The 18,485-nt window shown below is 37.8% G+C and overlaps 1 long non-coding RNA gene across 1 annotated transcript; it reads left to right on the top strand.

Moving 5' to 3' along the window:
- Nucleotides 1-1,543: 1,543 nt before the first annotated feature.
- On the top strand, nt 1,544-18,009 carry LOC126292141 (uncharacterized). The gene is made up of 4 exons (XR_007552017.1): nt 1,544-2,185; nt 16,564-16,883; nt 17,428-17,489; nt 17,613-18,009. It is a non-coding gene; the product is annotated as an uncharacterized LOC126292141 (long non-coding RNA).
- Nucleotides 18,010-18,485: the final 476 nt, after the last annotated feature.

Below are 18,485 nucleotides of genomic sequence, written 5' to 3'. Positions count from 1 at the left end.
AAATTTCCATCTCTGATTAGGGTTGCTGTTGGATGCTAGCATACTTCTCTTTGCCAGGAATGCCCTCTTCGCCCATGCTAGACTACTTTTAATGTCCTCCTTGCTTCGTGCATCATGTGTTATTTCGCTTCCAACGTAGCAATTCCTTAACATCTTCTACTTCATGATCCTCAATTTTGACACCAATTTATCGCTAATTTCGTTTCTGACATTCCGCAGTACTTTCTTCTTTCTATGGTTTACTCTCAGTCCATATTATGCATTCATCAGACTATTCATGCCATTCAAAACACCCTGTGTAATTCTTTACTTCCGCCCTGGATAGCAGCATCATAAGCGAATCTTAACTTTGATTCCCTTTCACTCTGAATTTTGATCCCACTCTTGAACCTTTATTTCATTTCCCACGGAAGCGCGCTGCTGCTATGGTCGCAGGTTCGAATCCTGCCTGGGGCATGGATGTGTGTGATGTCCTTAGATTAGTTTGGTTTTAGTAGTTCTAAGTCTTGGGGACTGATGACCTCAGATGTTAAGTCTCATAGTGCTTAGAGCCATTTTTCATTTCCCACATAGTTTCTCCCGCGTAGAGACTGAACGGTAGGAGAGAAAAACGTCATCCCTGTGTGATATTGTATTTAATGCAATCACTTTGCTCGGATCTACCAGTCTTATAGTTCCCTCTTCACTCCTTTACATGCTGCATATTATCCATCTTTCCCTACAGCTTACTACTATTTTTCTCCGAATGTCGAATATCTTGCACGATTTACATTGTCAAACGCATTTTCGAGGTCGACAAACCTCATGAATCTTGGTTTTTCTGAGGTATTAATTCTATTATCAGTCGTAACATGAGAACACGCATGTGATGGCTTTATCTTTCCGAAAGCCAAACTGATTGATCTTTTAGAAATTCCGAAGGTTTGTTATCTGCCCCTTCACACTTCTTTGATCGCAAGTTTTTAAAAATTCCAAAGCTTCTGAATCGTCATCATAGACTTAGTCGAGATCCCACGTGTTAATACAGTGTTCCCACTCGCTTTAAGTAGGCCATAATTTTCAAAATCCTTTGTAGGGGCCACTAAAATTTTAAGGCCCAAAAAATGGTATAAAATCCTTTTTTTTTTTTAAGTTTCATTGCTTTTTCTCTCAGTGTACTTGTGGAAATAATCGTACATATATGAGAGAGCAACCAAGAAGGTAAACAAAAGTTTGCCGCCCATATATAATTTCGCAACGGAAAGAACATAGGTCGTGGTAAAAGGGAAAGTCCTAGCAACCTACGGATGCGCGCACTTTTTACCAGCAACTACGGTTTGTTGTCCTCACGGTTGTAACAAGGTTGACCGCATTATATGGACGGTGAGCGCCAGATGCGGTATCGGACTTTTTTGCAGCAAAACATGTGAAATTAAAATAAGACTGTTGTAATTTAACGATCCCAAACATGGGAAACAATGGTTTTTTCCCATCGCTGCTGCTGCTAGTTTTGAACAAGCAAGGAGAAGAATAAATGCCGTACTGAATCAAGCATCGCCTTTCCATTGAGTGCTTACCGTTATTACCCTGTGGGCTAGAGCTCTTTTAGTTCTTTAACGCAGATTTTGTTGAGTACCCTTTAGTGAAAATATAAAAATTCCATGCTGGGCAAATGTATTTCTAATCGTCTTTGGGGTGAATAACGAGGAGCGTTGGGTAGCAACGCATCCCTGACGTCACTTGCATAGGAGACCCAAGACGCGACGAGGGTAAGTGCCTATTCTTTATTGACAGTAGTTGACATGGAGTACGCTACAGGCGCTGCGGATTATACGGCAACTACAGCCAAGAAAGAATACGAGTTAACCCCACGGCATCCTCGATCTCCGTCTAAGCATTTGACGTCAGGGCAGAATCTCGCGTACCCAGCGTTCTTGGTTCCCCTATTTATCGTCTTTGGTTAACAAAAGATTAATTTGAGAATTAGATTACTGCTTCTGTTGAGTGAGTCGTTTTTTGAATGTTACCGCCCATGAGTGAGTGCCCACAGTGTACAAATACGTTTTAAACCGTCTTTGGTTAGAAAAAGAATTCAGGATTTGGATTACGCCATCGGATGATAAATTCAAAGCAAATTGAATTGTATACAACGAAGATTTTGCGCTTGGAAAGATGGGAGAATCCTCGTTAGAACTACATAAGAGCAGTAAGTACATTTTCCATCGTTTTCGTCCTTATATATTTTATTATGGTGAAGAACGTTATACAGGGAAATAAGTTTGTGATAAAACAGTTAATACAGAACAACCTCTCAAATTCTGAATAGCTGGTGCTCGTCGATTATAGATTTCACATAATTTCGGATTAGAAAGACGAGTCGATTGTTTGGTGCTAGCTTATTTTGATTCATTTGTAAGTGAAAATATACTTGCAGTATGTGACGGGAAACAAAACAAACGGGAATTAATTGAAATCATCTCGTTGTTTTCATTTAAAATACCGATCCGTATAATTTGTGGTTCGCGTAAGCTGTTCTCGAGCCGGTTACTCTAATTATAAAAAAAATATGAATATGTAAAGAGCTAGTTTGTATTCTGTCCGGAAGATGATAGTTTCTTTTCCACAGTTTTCTGAAAGAAAGACCACTACATAGAAATATAGTTTTCTTTATTTATCATTGTTCTCGTTAGTGCAAGAATGTAAACGAAATAGCAAACAATCGACGTGCGCGTCTGCAAGCAAAATATCTCGAACATTTACATCAAGAGATACCACAAAAACTGTAGTAATTTTGGCCTACAAGCAATTTTTTCTTCAAATCCTATAAACCGCCTTTGTGGCTAGCTGTAAGGTTCGTTTGCTCTTTCTGCTGGAGCTGCACCTACAGCTTTCATAACGAAGCTTCGCGCAAATGTAACCAGCCATTATCGGCTATCGTCGCTAATATTCGCGATGCGTACCAGCTGTCGCCCTGCTGGCGATACCTTTGTGGCTTAGCACGCTAAATATTCTGCTGTGTGACCTGATTAGCTTTGCTCATTTCGACTGATGTTCTCGAGCTGCTTCCACGTTCTGACTGAATGAAAAGTTGTTATTGTACTACATTCATACATGCAGGAAATAATTTGCTAGCACATTTGTAGAAGTAAAGAAATTTGACACAAGTCTGGAATTTGATTGCGGCATCTTGGATAGTTGCAGGATAAAATTACGAAGCCGCTAATTTGATCAACGCATTAGTGCGCATTTTAGCAAGAAAAATATACGAAGCATCGGCACGCATTGCTTCGGCACGATAGGCGCAAAGCGGCTCCAGCATTCGCAAAGCGGCTCCAGCATTCAGAATCAGAATTTTTATTATCCCATAACGTACAAAGTCAAATCACAGATCTGATGTACTGGGGACTCGTCAACATTACATTTACATTACAATTTCAATTTGTATATACAGTTTTACAAAAACAACATATCAACACTCCAGTTTACATGTATCACAAAGTAATATAGAACAGCAGTGTTTACGTAGTAAACATTTTTAAAATCATTTATTTTACACAAAACTGCTAAGCTTAATTTACAGGTGATGTTTCCTTGCTCGACTTCCACATCATCATTCATAAATTCTTCTATGGAGTAACAACATTTCTCCACTAGTAACTTGTGCAGGTTTGGTTTCAGTTGCCCTAGCTCCATGCTGTTTATTTGTTTCTTTTTTAGCATGTTGTAGATTTTCATGCCCATATATTCTGTGTTTGTGCATATAACTTTAATCTATGAGTAGGAAGCATGAAGTTTGTCTTATTTCTAGTGCTGTATTGATGCTTAAAATTGTTGTCTGTGGATAACGTAGGGTTACTGTACACAAAAATAATCAGTTCATAGATGTACAAACAGGGGGCACTTAATATTTTTAGATTTCTTTATAGTGGGCGGCAAGATTCTTTTGGTCTTGCATTACACATATTTCTAACAATTGATTTTTGTAATTTTAAGATTCTAATGATTTTGCTTGTATTACCCCAAAAGATAATGCCATACCTTATAACAGCTTCAAAATAGCTGTGATAAACTACTTTTCTTATCTCCATGCTAGTTGAGTATGACAAAATCTTCATAGCAAAGGTCAGGCTGTTTAACTTGTTTACCAAGTATTCTATATGTGAAGACCAGGATAAATTTTGGTCCAAATGTATTCCTAAGAATTTAACACAATCTGATTCTTTCAGTTCCTGGTTTCTGCAGGCAATATGAATTTCATTTATTTTACAGTTTTTAGTTTTAAACTGTAGTAAATGTGTTTTTCCAATATTCAATTTTAACGCATTTAGTTGGAACCAGTTTTCTAAACTGTCTAGTAGATTTGTGACAGTTGAGGGAATTTGTTCTGAGTGATTGCTTTCGATGAGGGCAGACGTATCATCAGCGAATAAAGCTGAGTGTGAATTTATGTTTAGTGGCAAGTCATTTATGTAAAGTAAGAATAAAATTGGACCCAGAATAGAGCCTTGTGGAACGCCTTGTGAAATAATCATCCATTCAGAGAAGAAATTTCCCTTGCTTGATGATATAACTACTCTTTGTTTTCTCTTTGTGAGATATGACCTGAACCACTCTAAAACACGACCTCCAATTCCGTATTTTTCCATTTTATACAGGAGAAATTTATGGTTTACACAATCAAATGGTTTTGTGAGGTCACAGAACAATCCTGCAACTTTGCTAGACTTGTCTAAGGCAGAACAAATTTTTTTCACAAACTCATTTATGGCGTCTACTGTGTTTTTGCCTTTCTGAAAGCCGTATTGATTATCTGACAGTATGTTTGATTTTTCTATAAATTTTTTTATTTGTATTACTACCACTTTTTCAAATATTTTTGAGAAAATTGGGAGAATAGAAATTGGGCGGTAGTTCCCCATATCTTCTCTTGAGCCTTTTTTGAACAAAGGTTTTACCTCTGCATGCTTCAGGGCGTCTGGAAAGTGGCCTTCTTCGAGTGATTTATTGATTATTGAGGAAAGGGGGTGAGCTATTATCTTGGCAGCTGATTTAACTACTTTAGTAGGTATGCCATCCCACCCTGCGGAATTTTTGTTTTTGAGCTGCAATATAGTGTTCTCTACATCTTTGGCTGAAATTTTTTAAATTTGTTAAAGCATTCTTCTGCCCTCTGACCTAGTTTTACTTTTTTGGTATAACCATCTACATCTGCAACTGATTTTGATATATTTATAAAAAAAATTGTTAAATGATTCTGAAATCAGAGCAGGATTTGTTATAGTGTTATTTCCCACCTTAATTAGAATTGCTTTGTACAGTGCGTATGTGTTAAGGATTCTGATGCCTCAAATAACTTGCTACTCCTAAAATTATGGATCAAAATAAGCAGTTTCGTTAGTACTTTCTATTTATGTAGTGCATTTGAACGGCAACATCTCATACCATGTTACTGAGGCAGCAAACCTGTAAACTAGGGTACATATCGTTTGAGTGGGAAGCCGTGCACGCAGTGTGACCGATCGGCAGCAACCATGAGCCAACGAGAACATACACTATGTGATCCAAAATATCCGAACTCCTGTCTGAAAATGACTTACAAGTTCGTGGCGCCCTCCATGCTGGAATTCAATATCGTGTTGGCACACCCTTAGCCTTGATGACAGCTTCCACTCACGCAGGCATAAGGTGCTGGAAGGTTTCTTGGAGAATGACAGTCCATTCTTCACGGAGTATTGCACTGAGGAGAGGTATCGATGTCGGTCGGTGAGGCCTGGCACGAAGTCGGCGTTTCACAACATCCCAAAGGTGTTCTGCGGGATTCAAGTCAGGACTCTGTGCAGGCCAATCCATTATCGTATTGTCATGTAACCACTCCGCCGCAGGCCGTGCATTAGTAAGAGGTGTTCGATCATGTTGAAAGATGCAATCGCAATCCCCGAATTGCTCTTCAACACTATGAAGCAAAAACGTGCTTAAAACATCAGTGTAGGCCTGTTCTGTGATAGTGCCATGTAAAACAACAAGGGATGCAAGCCCCCTCCATGAAAAACACGACCACACCATAACACCACCACCTCCAAATTTTATTGTGGCACTGCACACACTGGTAGATGACGTTCACTGGGCATTTCCCCGCACCCATAGCCCGCCGTCGGATCCCCACATTGTGTACCGTGATTCGTCACACCACGTTTTTCTACTGTCCAACCGTTCAATGTTTACGCTTCTTACATCAAGTGAGGCATCTTTGGGCATATACTGGCGTGATGTTTGGCTTATGAGCAACCGCTCGACCATGAAATCCAAGTTTTCTCACCCCCCCACCTAACTGTCATAGTACTTGCAGTGGATCCTGATGCAGTTTGGAACTCCTGTGTGATGGTCTGTATAGATGTCCGCCTATTACACAATACGACCGTCTTCAACTGTCGGCGTCTCTGTCTGTCAACAGACACGGTCGGTCTGTACACTTTTGTGCTGTACGTGTCCCTTCACGTTTCCACTTCACTATCACACCGGAAACAGTGGACCTATGGACGTATGACACAAGTGACACCTAATCACCTGACCAAGTTCGAATTATACGAGTTCCACGGAGTTCCCCATTTTGCTCTCTCATGATGTCTAATGACCACTGAGATCGCTGATACGGAGTACATGGATGTAGGTGGCAGCACAATGCACCTAATATGAAAACGTATGTTTTTGGGGTTGTCTGGATACTTTTGATCACATAGTCTAGTTGGTTTATGCGATGCGAGAACTGCGTCCCTACCAGACAAAACTGGAAACTGCGACGTAAAAATTATGTTCGGCAGGGGGGGGGGGGGGGGGGGGTACGTAAATCTCGTTGCATTTATTTATGGACGGCACGAAATCCAATTTATGAATTCAGCAGCAATGTACTTAGAACATTGTATAAATTGCACTAGGTGATCGATGGTTTACGCCCGGATTTTAGAAGGTGTACTGTACTACAAAAATTTTATGGAACGATCTGACTGTATGATCTTTCAGAAAGACCTTAATAATAAATGTGTATCCAAATTTAACATTCCTTCCATGAAATTCCGTATACATACGGTAGCTAATGAAAACTCCATTTTAATTTCTTTATTTAGGTAAGAGATATACGATGTTAATAATGATCAAAGAAACAGCTGCGGTTAACTTAAATTCAATTTTTAACCAAAAAAACAAAGAAGGGACTAAAACACCAAATTCTGTAGTTTACAAACAAAAAGAGAAAAACATTAATGAATCAAAGAATGCACAGATAAACTGACCTCTGCAAACAAACTATCAGAATTTGATTTGCAAGATAAATCTATCCACACAGAAATTCATAAAATTAGCTTAGGCTTTTTAGGAGATCTAATAGCAAAAAAATTACTTTTTGAGAAAAAGTGTCTGAGAAAGGTATCATTAATTTAAGATGTGATGCTCATGATTTTTTTTATTTCATTAGTTTTAAAAACTTGTTAGAAAACTCTCCCATTAACTCATTAATGTTCCAAAGTTTATCTTTCTTAGATTCAAGGCAAATGGCATTATTGTTGTGCTAACGTGAAATTGGTGCCAAGCAAGCTTATGAAGGCTAAAGTTATTAGAGAAGATGAGTGTGAAGACCTACTGATAGATTATAATAAATTTCTAAGTGAGCAAGTATCATCTAACTATGATCTCTTTAAAGTTTTAGTCCTTCAGAGGAAAGATTTGATTGTTTTTTAAGTAACTTCTTGACTCCAATTTTTTCAAAACTGTGTCATCAAAAAGTTATTTATTTTTCCTATTGCTTAAGCAGATGTAGAAATAGCTTTCTCATCAAACATATTAATAGAAGTGAAAAATATGAAAACCGTAACATTTATTGGCCAAAGAATAATAACTGATCACTTAAAATGTACTGGAGGATTAGCTAGTTTTGAAGTGAGCAAAGAACTTCATTTATTTGCTGCTGATGGCAGGCAAAAATACATGACATATCTTGAAAAACAGAAAAAATTGAGACAAACTGAAATGTGAAGTTCTAAAAGAAAAGTGTTGGCAGATGAAGTAGAAGGATTGAAAACCAAAAAGAGTAGATTAGAAGATGCTATTTGTGAACTAGAGAAATGTGTTTATGATTTGGCAGAAAAGGCTGAAAATATGAGAGATATGAAATATGTTTTCCAATCAGAAGATTAGCCAAGGCAAAAAAGAAAGAATTAACAGGAATAAACACCAAAATTGAATCCGTGCTTAATGATATGAGAGTAAATTAGAATATATAATCATAATTAATGTGCATACAGATAGTGGTATAGTGTGTTATAAAGTAAAATGTAATTATAAAATACATATTTTAAAGTGGCTCATAATGCCTTTTAATTGGTTTTGCTAAGTAAAAAAAAGTGGAATTAGTGAATATTTTATTTTATTTTAAATTTGCACACTTCTTTTGTTTAAGTTTTCCCTTTAGAACACACGTGTTCACAGGCCCTAAAAAGGCCCTAATTTTCATATTAGGGGAAGAGTGGGAACCCTGTAATAAACATTAATCCATGTACCTTCTCCCATGATATAATTAAAAAAAATGTGATATAAAATAATTATGTTAATAATAAAATTATATGATAATAATAAAATAATTATATGATATAAAATGATATAATTAAAAAAACACTGGCCTGACCTCCTCCCATGATTTAATTACAAAACATTAATCCACCTACCTCCTCCGATGATTTAAGTAAAAAAAGCATTGGTCCACTTACTCATTGTTCTCGCAGAGATAGATTGCATAGCAACCCCAGCTGTGTTCGATATATATTCCGTGCTGTGAGCATGTGTGACTTCGATACCCAAGGCTTCTTGGAAATTACCCAATGATGAACTGAGACTGGAGTACTGGAGGAAAAGAGTCACTATAGTATACAAATAATTTAGACAGTCTATACATTGTATAATTTACTTTTATTTTTTGCATTTGGAAATGAAGCCAAAGGAGATTCACCTCCTCCATCTTCCAAGTACCACACTGTGTCATTGATTTCACCTTCTGTATTAGTTCTTGTAGGTCCTCTGAAGTCGTCTTTTTAAATGCAGCCCAAAATTTCACCTGTAAACAAATTAGTATGCAAAATAGATGTTGAGAAATACAAGATGCTGGGAATTATGCCTACCTTGTGTTTCAGGTTTTGAATTTCCTGTTTCAGTTCTGCACACTCACATCTGAATAATTCATTTTCTTTTTTCAAATTGATAGATTCCCTCAGTGCTTCTTCCTTTTCCTGTTTTACTTGTTGTAATATGATCTTGCAAAATTTCGATTCTGGTACGATTTTTGCCTACTTTCTAGCATTTTTAATGAACTGTTCAAAGTTCTCACTACTAATGAAATTTTTCCATTGTTGTGAGAGTTCAATTGCTTCTAAAGAATTTCATCAAGATCACTGCTCCAGAGCCTCTGACCTGTGTTCTCAGTGATTAGCTTTTATGTAGACGTGACAGTGATGGTAACGGTTGTGGTATTTCTCATACGCATACAAGAATTTCATCATTTGTGCGAGGTACATGGCAAAAGCGAATATTGTATACAAACATATGAGAATTTTGGACAAGTCCTTAATTTTTACCAGATATGCATTATACACATTGTGGAAGTAATAATTAATTCAGCTGATGTATTTAATGAAATGTGCATAAGTTGTCACAGATTCATGATTGAGGACAGTGCGGTCTCTGTCAGTCAAAGAATTCATATAGAGACTGAGCACCGAGCTGACCATGGTTCAACAATTAAAGAATGCTTGCTATTGGCCCTTCCATTTTTCAGACATACCTTTGATTGGTCAGAACAAAAGCGCTTGCTAGGTGTGTTCTCATTACAAGTTTACCTATTTATTTATTTATTTTGTTTTCAACACCCAGTTTATAGAAAATAAGTTTCAAACTAAACAAAAAACAACAAGGCACACTGATGTACATTATTACAATACCAGCATATTGCTTTTTGTAATAGCCAATCTTAGGTGTTGTCTGTAATTATGTGGCTTTCATTAAGACATTCGTCAATAAAACCACACACATCAAAGCTTAAAATACCGTCCACAGTCTGTTCCAATCCACGATCACACTTGGGATCTTAAGCAAGTCCCCACTTCGCAATTAACTCTCTGCATCATCCAAATCCAGTTCAGTCTGCACTGATGGGTCAGCCATCAGACTGCTGTTCTTCACAACTATTTTTTGCCACTCTCTCTGCATGCAGTCTTCACAGCCTCAGTTGTTACTTTGTGCATTTTGGAGGGTTTTTGGGATTTGAATAGTCGTTGGTAAGAATATATTGGTGGATGGGTAGGGTATGAATGTGTATGCTGAGCTGCTGCTTGTTGTGAGATGTGTGGAGGTTCAATATGTGCTAAGACCGGCAGCCATGAAATGGGGGTTGGTCGTAGTGTTCCAAGGATTATTCTCACAGTTTCACGGAGTTGGGTGCTTAACGCGTTTTGTATATGTGATCATGGTCCACAGCGGAGCAGCATGTACTACGCAGTAATTATGTCTTCCTTCCAGTCTCATTGAACTTATTTTCAAGACAATTTATGTAACATTTCTAATCACAACTTTAAAATAACATTGTGTTTTGAAAATATACAATGTCATTTTTTTAAAAGTAAAATTTACAGTGAAACACTGGTATTGTGTTGCCCACCCAACCTCCACAACAACCTTGTCCATACCTGTGAAACTCCCAATCCCAACCCCGTGCCAGAAGAATAATATCCCCGTGGAAGACCGAGGTGCAAGATGTGCCCAATCTACGCACCCAGACTTCTTATTCCAGTTGTGTCACAAGTTCATTCTAACCCATCAGGGGCCAGGCCACCTGTGGAAGCAGCCATGAAATTTACTAGCTCTGCTGCAGTTATTGGACAGCTTTTGTTATTTGTATGACTGCCAACCAGCTGTTCACCAGGATTAACAGCCACAACCAAACTGTGGCCAAGAACGAAGTATTGACCACTTTGTGGCATAACATGCAGCAGATTATGACATGCTTGATTTCCATGGCTGCTTCACCATCCAAGCCCTCTTATTTCCTCCACTCCAATGTTAGCTTTTCTGAACTGCACAGATCGGAGTTATCCTTACAACACATTCTTTGCTCCCATAATTATCCCAGCCTCAACCTGGGGTAACATACTGTCTCCACACCCTCCACACAACAGTTTCCATCCCCTCTGTCCTGTCACCATTCTCGTCTCCCACCCTCTTTGTTTGCCATCCTCTGCCAATGCACCCATGCATCCTTCCCCACTTTTCTCCTTTTATTCCCAACCTACCTGCCTCATAACCCCCTGACACTGAGCCTGTTGGCATTCATTCTAGTCCCTGCATGTTCTGCCAGACAGTGTCTTTCTCCCCTCCCAGATTGCTGCTTCCATCCCACATGATATGAATTCTGGCCCGAGGTGCCAGAGTTAGTGGTCAGGTGTGTGTGAGCTGTGCTTGCTTGTCTATATTAATGGTATTGTTTCTCTTTCACTGATGAAGGCTGTGTTCAAAAGCTGTATGTAAGCGTCTTTTAATTGTGCCTGTCTGCAACTTAACAAGTCATCATTATGGTAAGCAGCAATCTACCTTTTCTTACATTGTTAAAATTTACAATGAAACATACATTGTCATTCATTACCTTACATGTAAACTTATAATAGACTGCCATTTTTAAAAAAAATAAATTTGGAATAAACATAATTCAGATTATTCATCAGCACATAGCCATATCAAAAGTCCTAAAAGAAAAGATCATCAAGGTAACTATTTGCAAGACAAATACCGACATCCTTAAATTGAAATGTTATGCAAATTGTGTTGAAAACAGTTTTAATGAGATTGGAGAGGACATAACTGCAGTGTGGCACATGTATCAAAATTTATCAATCATTGGTGCAGTATGTTGTGTGTGTTAGTTGTTTGTTATTTTATTTGTGACATGCTAATATTCCCTGCCATGTTTTATTTGATGAAACATCACTATATGGCTTTCAGTAATGTAACAAGCATGTACAATGAATGCTGTTACAAGTTAAGTACACAGTAAGTAGTGTACATAGTGATTATATGAAAATGTGTACGTTTAAGCTACCTTCACTTGGGATGTTTGTTTTTGAAACTTTCAGATCTGATGGTGACAGCGTGTATCTGTAAAAACAGGTCATAGTAATAAAAAGAATTTTTAGCAGTTTTGAGTAACTTTATACTTCAAGAATAATACAACTTTCACTTTGCCCCCAAACTGACGCAGTGCCAAACATATACAAGTTTTATGTCTCCCTTGATGTACACTGGGATGCAAACAATAAGTTGCAGTTCTACAGAATGCTCTCTGCTGCTGATGTTGCTGTGAAAGTAGGCTGTGTGGATTACAATGAAGAAAATGACACTGAGATTAATTTTGATATAATGAAAGAGGATGAAGTGGATTTCATCTGTAAGCCAGGATTTACTGCATGCTTACTAGACTTTATCACACTGTTGAATATTACTGACTCACATACTTTTTCTACAGTGCAAGAAATATATTGCTTTATTTTTGAGTTTGTGCAAAGTGAATGTTGAATAACTCCTTACAAAGTCATTTGGTTTACTTCATCATATTTTGATGTTACAGTACTGTATTGTTTAATTTTTCAACTATTACTTGTGAACTGCTATCAGTTTACCTATAGTTCGAAGCTAGTGGGAACACTTCATTAAAATAGTAATAATAATAATTTTGAGGAAGTTTGGTATCTTATCAACCCGCCTCTGTCTTTTCCAAATTGTGGAAATAGCAGTTTTTACAAGCTGACAGAAAAAGTAGATGGCTAGCCCATTGTCTTGCAAAACTTGTCATTTTCATTAATCTGTTGTAAAACCTCCAATGTTCAAAAAACATTTAAATAGCCAATGTGCGTGTAATAGTGGGCTACTATGCAGATTTTTTAAACTATTTTTTCCAAATTTTTGGTGAAAGAAATCTACTAGGTTTCCAATAGTTTGTGCACTTTTTCACCAATACCCAAAATTTTCTTAGAGTGCAAATAGTGGCTTCTTACTTTGGGCCTGTCAAATCAGACATTAACTAACAGGTTTCTGTTTCAGAGCTTGGAAATAGTGCTAAACAAACAACATCCCAAATTGAGACATTGTACATGTCAGTTATAAAAATACCTGAACAGTGCTAGACAAACTACAGTACCTTGAATCGAGATATCATATATGTCAACTATGAATGCAATGTTTCTCTGAAAGTTACACCAAGGATAGCAAACCTCATGAAGAAATACTTAGCTAAGGGTGTGCAGCTTAAAATTCAGTACAATTGCGTTACACCGAAATTTGTCAAGTAATGAAATGTGTCTTCATTAGCAAGAAGCCAGACTTTTCTGAAAAACAATAATAAAGCATCAAAAAGGACATGCCTGGAGAAAGCCGGAAAAAAAACCAGGCAGTTGGTAAACCTATTTGCTGCTAACACAAATCTTGTGCTGCAATCTTTATACGTAGTCATGTGATCAGGAGAAGTGTTTAATAAGAGTTGTGTTTTTTAAACTTTTTTTTTTTTTAATCAGTCAATACCTGCAATGTCAGACGCTACCAGACTCCGTTTTCATTCAGCTCTGTTCTTTGTTTACAAGAAACGAGATTTAATCTTTCCACTAAGTAGACAGATGAGAAATGTTGGTGTCAAGTTATACACTGGGAGGAAAAAAAAAATCGCAACCCCAAGGAGGAGTTACGCGACACAAATGAAAGGTGGTAAGCATGCTTCTATATCTGAAAGATGATGTCTATTTGCACCAGCTGCACAAGAGTGATTCTAGTGGTGCCAGAGTGCAAGTCAGGTTTGCTTGAAACACACACTGTAACGGTTGTGTTTGTTACCTTTTAGATTGAATGTGGTGAGTTGATATTCCATCTCACTTAGTTTGAATCAGATCACGTAATAGAGCTATGAGAAGCTGGATGTTCATTCTGCAATATTGCAGAAAGACTTGGCAGGAAGGGAGCCACTGTTTATGACTGTTGGCAGCAGTGGTCATGAGAATATAGTCACAAGAAAACCAGGCTCCAGGTGGCCATGTGGCACTGTCGAGAGGGAAGACCATTGTGTGCTGCATATGGCTTGGGTCCCTCATATTGCGTCCATAAGCACCTATTTAAGCAGCAGTTGGCATCACAGTGACACAAAAAACTGTCACAAATTGGTTACTTTAAGGATGGCTCTGAGCCAGGTGCCTTGTAACATGCATTCCACTGACAGTAAACCACTACCACTTGCGACTTCAGTTGTGTGCAGCTTCAGTTGTGTCTTGATTTCTGATGAAAGCTGGATCTGCCTGGGTGGCAGTGATGGCTGTGTGTTGGTTATCAAGAGGCTAGTTGTGGGTCTGCAACCAGCCTCTCTGCATGCTAGACACACTGGACCTACAACAGGATTTATGATCTGGGGTGTGATTTTGTATGAAATCAGGAGCACTCTCGTGACTATCCAACACACCCTGACTGCAAATTTGTACGTCGAAGTGGCGATTTGCCCTGTTGTGCTGCCAATCGTCAACAGCATTCCAGTAGGTGCTTTCCAATAGGTTAACACTTGTCCATGTACCACTATTGTAACCCAACATGCTTTAAAGAGTGTTGAAGTGTTGTCTCGGCCTGCTCAATTATCAGATCTGTTTCCAGTCACGCTCATAGGAGGCATCATCGAAAAACGTCATCCACAACGTTATCAGCCCCTGTATCGACAAACCGAGTGCAACAGGCATGGAACTCCATTCCACAAACTAACGTCCAGCATCTGTATGACATTACACGTGCACATTTGCACGCTTGCATTCAACATTCCTGCTGTTACACTGATTATTAATGTACTGGAATTTCACATTTGCAGTGGCTTATTTTGCACTTACATTAACTTGTGATCTTGCAATGTTAATCACTTAAATATGTTACCTATTTGAATGTATTCCCAATATTTCATTACTTTATATCAATTATTTTTTGGTGTTGTGACTTTTTTTCACCAATGCATGTATATACTTAGGTGTCAGCGTCTGCCAGTTGACGTGTAATTTGACTTATTCTACATCCTTACGGCCGGTTGTACATTCTCTGGATAAATCCAGTGGTCCACGTACACTATTGTAACCCAATATGCTTTAAAGAGTGTTGAAGTGTTGTCTCCGCCTGCTCAATTATCAGATAAGCAGTTTGACTATTCATCAGTTTGTAAACATTAAATGCTAGCTTCTTTAACGATTTGAAAGATACACGAGGTGAACAAGTTAGGCACGTCACCCTATAAGCTGTGCATGTTACGTGAGAAAGACGAAGTGCATGTTTGAAGTATACAAGAAGCTTGTTGGCTGAAGCTAAGAATGGTGCAATAAAATCTATGATTACCTGTTTCACCACTGCGCACTTACCGTATCCAGTTTTCCCATCAGGCATGAGCTAAGGACGACTAATCGATTTAGTGTCCTGTCCAGATCTTGTGCTCACTTCGCCACCAGTGCTGTACTTATCAAGATTAGTTAACGAACAATAGGTGCCACAATGAATGTGGTATGATTAATGACCATACACTCACATGTTTGCAGCAGATAAGCACTCCAAAATGCCGCAGACAGGTTATTTCTGTTCAGGGTGCATTAACACCGCATCCGTGAACATGTATATTCGAATGCTTGTTATGCATTAGTAGAACACAAAGGGGATGGAATCTGTGTATTTGGCTGGTTGCATGTCATGAAAGAAGTTAAACAATAACTTGTTCATAATCTAATGAAGGTAACGAGTGAACTGTTAAAAGTAGGTAGTCGGCGATTTCAGTGTGCTAATTGTAGAATCCCCGTCACCTGGAAGAGCCCAACTTAGTTAACATATTGCAATGGTGCGTAATGCGTGTGCACTTATTTAAACCATTTCACATTTATTTAATCATTGTCTGCAGAAAAAAATGCTCTGTATTTTCGTGTGTGTCACTTCAGATTTACTTGTCATCTGCAGAAATAGCATATCTAACGGCGATATCACACATGCAGCATTTGACAGATGCCGAGCCCCAATCAAGCAGATACACATCAAAAGAAGTGTCTTTTGATACACATCAAAAGAAGTAAACATTCTCCAACCAGTGCTTTGGTTCGGCATCCAGACATTCAGATTTGGAAGTACTCGAGGGCAAACAGCTACAGATGCAGTTCAATTTTGGGTTAGGTTATATGTATGGAATAATAAATTCTGTAACTGGTAGCTTCATTTTGTCATTAAAAATATAGCACATGGGCATGTAAACAGCTGTAAGTAGATAGTATTTTATACTTAAGTATTGTATATTATTTTTCATAGGGCCATATCACAAATGTGTTGTACAGTTGTTATTTTTTTGTTTATTTAGTGCACTATACCATTTGTAAACATGTGTAATGCCCTTGCGGTTTATGTCATTGTGAGTCATTGAAGTTTTATATGTATTAGCAATCAATTCAGTAATTTGAATTAGTTCCTCATTAAAAGTATTGTGTATCATATTCCACTTCATTTATTTTATAGCTATGGAATGGTATAACAAAACTCCTCGAGTTTCTGGGCAACTGTAAAAATGAACCAGTGATGTGGAATTCATGGTCACCACATCATAAGAACCGATATACTGTTTGTGATACCTGGAAAACAATTGAAATCAACAGGAACATGAAGTTTTCTGTTCAAGAACTGAAAAGACAAGACCCTTTCATGGTGTCCTTTAGAAAACGCTCATCTGAAAAGTGGAGATAGGATGAATGATTTTTACACGCCAACATGGTTTGTATTTGAAACAATGCCAGGATTCTTGTTGGATGAATATGGTCCATGACACAATAAAAACAGAGGTAATTATATTTTTGACATTATAGTTGTCCAATAATGTGATGAACAAACACAGTACATGTAAATTGGCATTTCTTGTTTTTTCAATATTTCCACCTGTTAAGTGATCGGCAGTCATATTTCTGGTTTTCTCTCAACTGTTGTCCCCCAGTTGTTGTACCATTACTTATTATGGAGTCAGCTTGCGCAAAATATGTCACTCTGATGAATGAGCTGATTAATGGTGAATCTAATTAAGATATTGCCCAGCATGCTGTTGTGATTCACTTACTGTAAAATGCTCGGTTGACTTAAGCTGCGACTTAATGTGCTTTCCCAGAAATTTTACCTGATACTGATTCTATGAGTACCTCTCTCTCTCTCTCTCTTCTAACCCATTCTTTTGTGTTCTATGCTTATCTGGAAAATTATACTATTGGCACCAATGCAGTGGGGAAAATTTGTTTTTTACTGTGATATTGTGGTTACTCTTTACCATACAGCAGTATGTTTCTAGAATCATACATTGTGGTTTACTGACATGCTTCTGATATTGTTATGTTTTAGATCAAGAAACTTGAAGACAGCACTTATAATGAGACTTGAACAGACTGATGCTGAAAATGAAGGTATGTTTTTTTTTTTTTTTTTTTTTTTTTTTTTTTTTTTTTTAAACACATGATTGTAATAAATTACTGCTAGTGACTCCATTGATCAACTGACATGATTTTATACTGATTTTGCTGTTACAGCATTTGGGTTACCCTCGGGCAGTTCAGCTTCCTTAAAAAGGAAACTTAATGAGACAGAGGACTGCAAATTGAAAATTAATCGGGCATTTTCTTTACTTACAAGTAGTGGCAGAAAGACCCTAAAAGGAAAAGGAGATACATGTACATTTTTTGGGAATTTTTGGGAGCTAAACTTCAGGTGATGGGTGAGGACTTTTTTTTTTTGTAAAGGGAATTTGCTGTGTAGTGTATAAATTACATTTTTTCTTTTTTTATGCAAAGAGGATGGTGTCTGCAAAGAGAGATGGGCACAGGAGTGACAGTGGACATTTACAATCTTATGATTATTCTGCTAATACATTACAATTGATGTAGATACAGTGCTTAAATAAAATAATTTTCTGTCCTCTACAAAATATTTCTCTTCCATATCCCTATTCAATCAGTGATTTGGCTAAACTTTACTATGGACCATTGAAGTGCTTCTCTTATTCATGGTATAGCACAAATGTTGGTAACACCTTTGCTTGTATCATTGATGACAGCCAGTTGAAGATATGCATTTGTAAAGTTAATGATGAGTTCAAACTGCAGGGACAGTTTCACGACCTGAAATGGAGGAAAAGAGGCCCTGTGAACATGGACAGAGTGCTTGCAATGACAAACAATCATCTTGAGACATAGTACAGAGCTACATCACATTCACATCACAAACATTTGTTTAAAGTGGCCTGCATGGGTTGTAGTGCACACTTTCACACATCACATCATGTATTGTCCCCTCTTTTGGATGTGCTGGTCTCTCTCCAAATAGCATCACAGGTGTTGTGAGCATGTTGTTGAAGTGTCTGCACATCAGGAACTGGTTCAGCATACACACCGCTTTTCAGATGC

This window comes from Schistocerca gregaria, chromosome 9, assembly GCF_023897955.1.
Source record: "Schistocerca gregaria isolate iqSchGreg1 chromosome 9, iqSchGreg1.2, whole genome shotgun sequence".
Taxonomy (NCBI): Eukaryota; Metazoa; Arthropoda; class Insecta; order Orthoptera; family Acrididae; genus Schistocerca; species Schistocerca gregaria.
The sequence above is the reverse complement of the archived record's forward strand: the minus strand, read 5'-3'. Positions and strand labels throughout refer to the sequence as shown.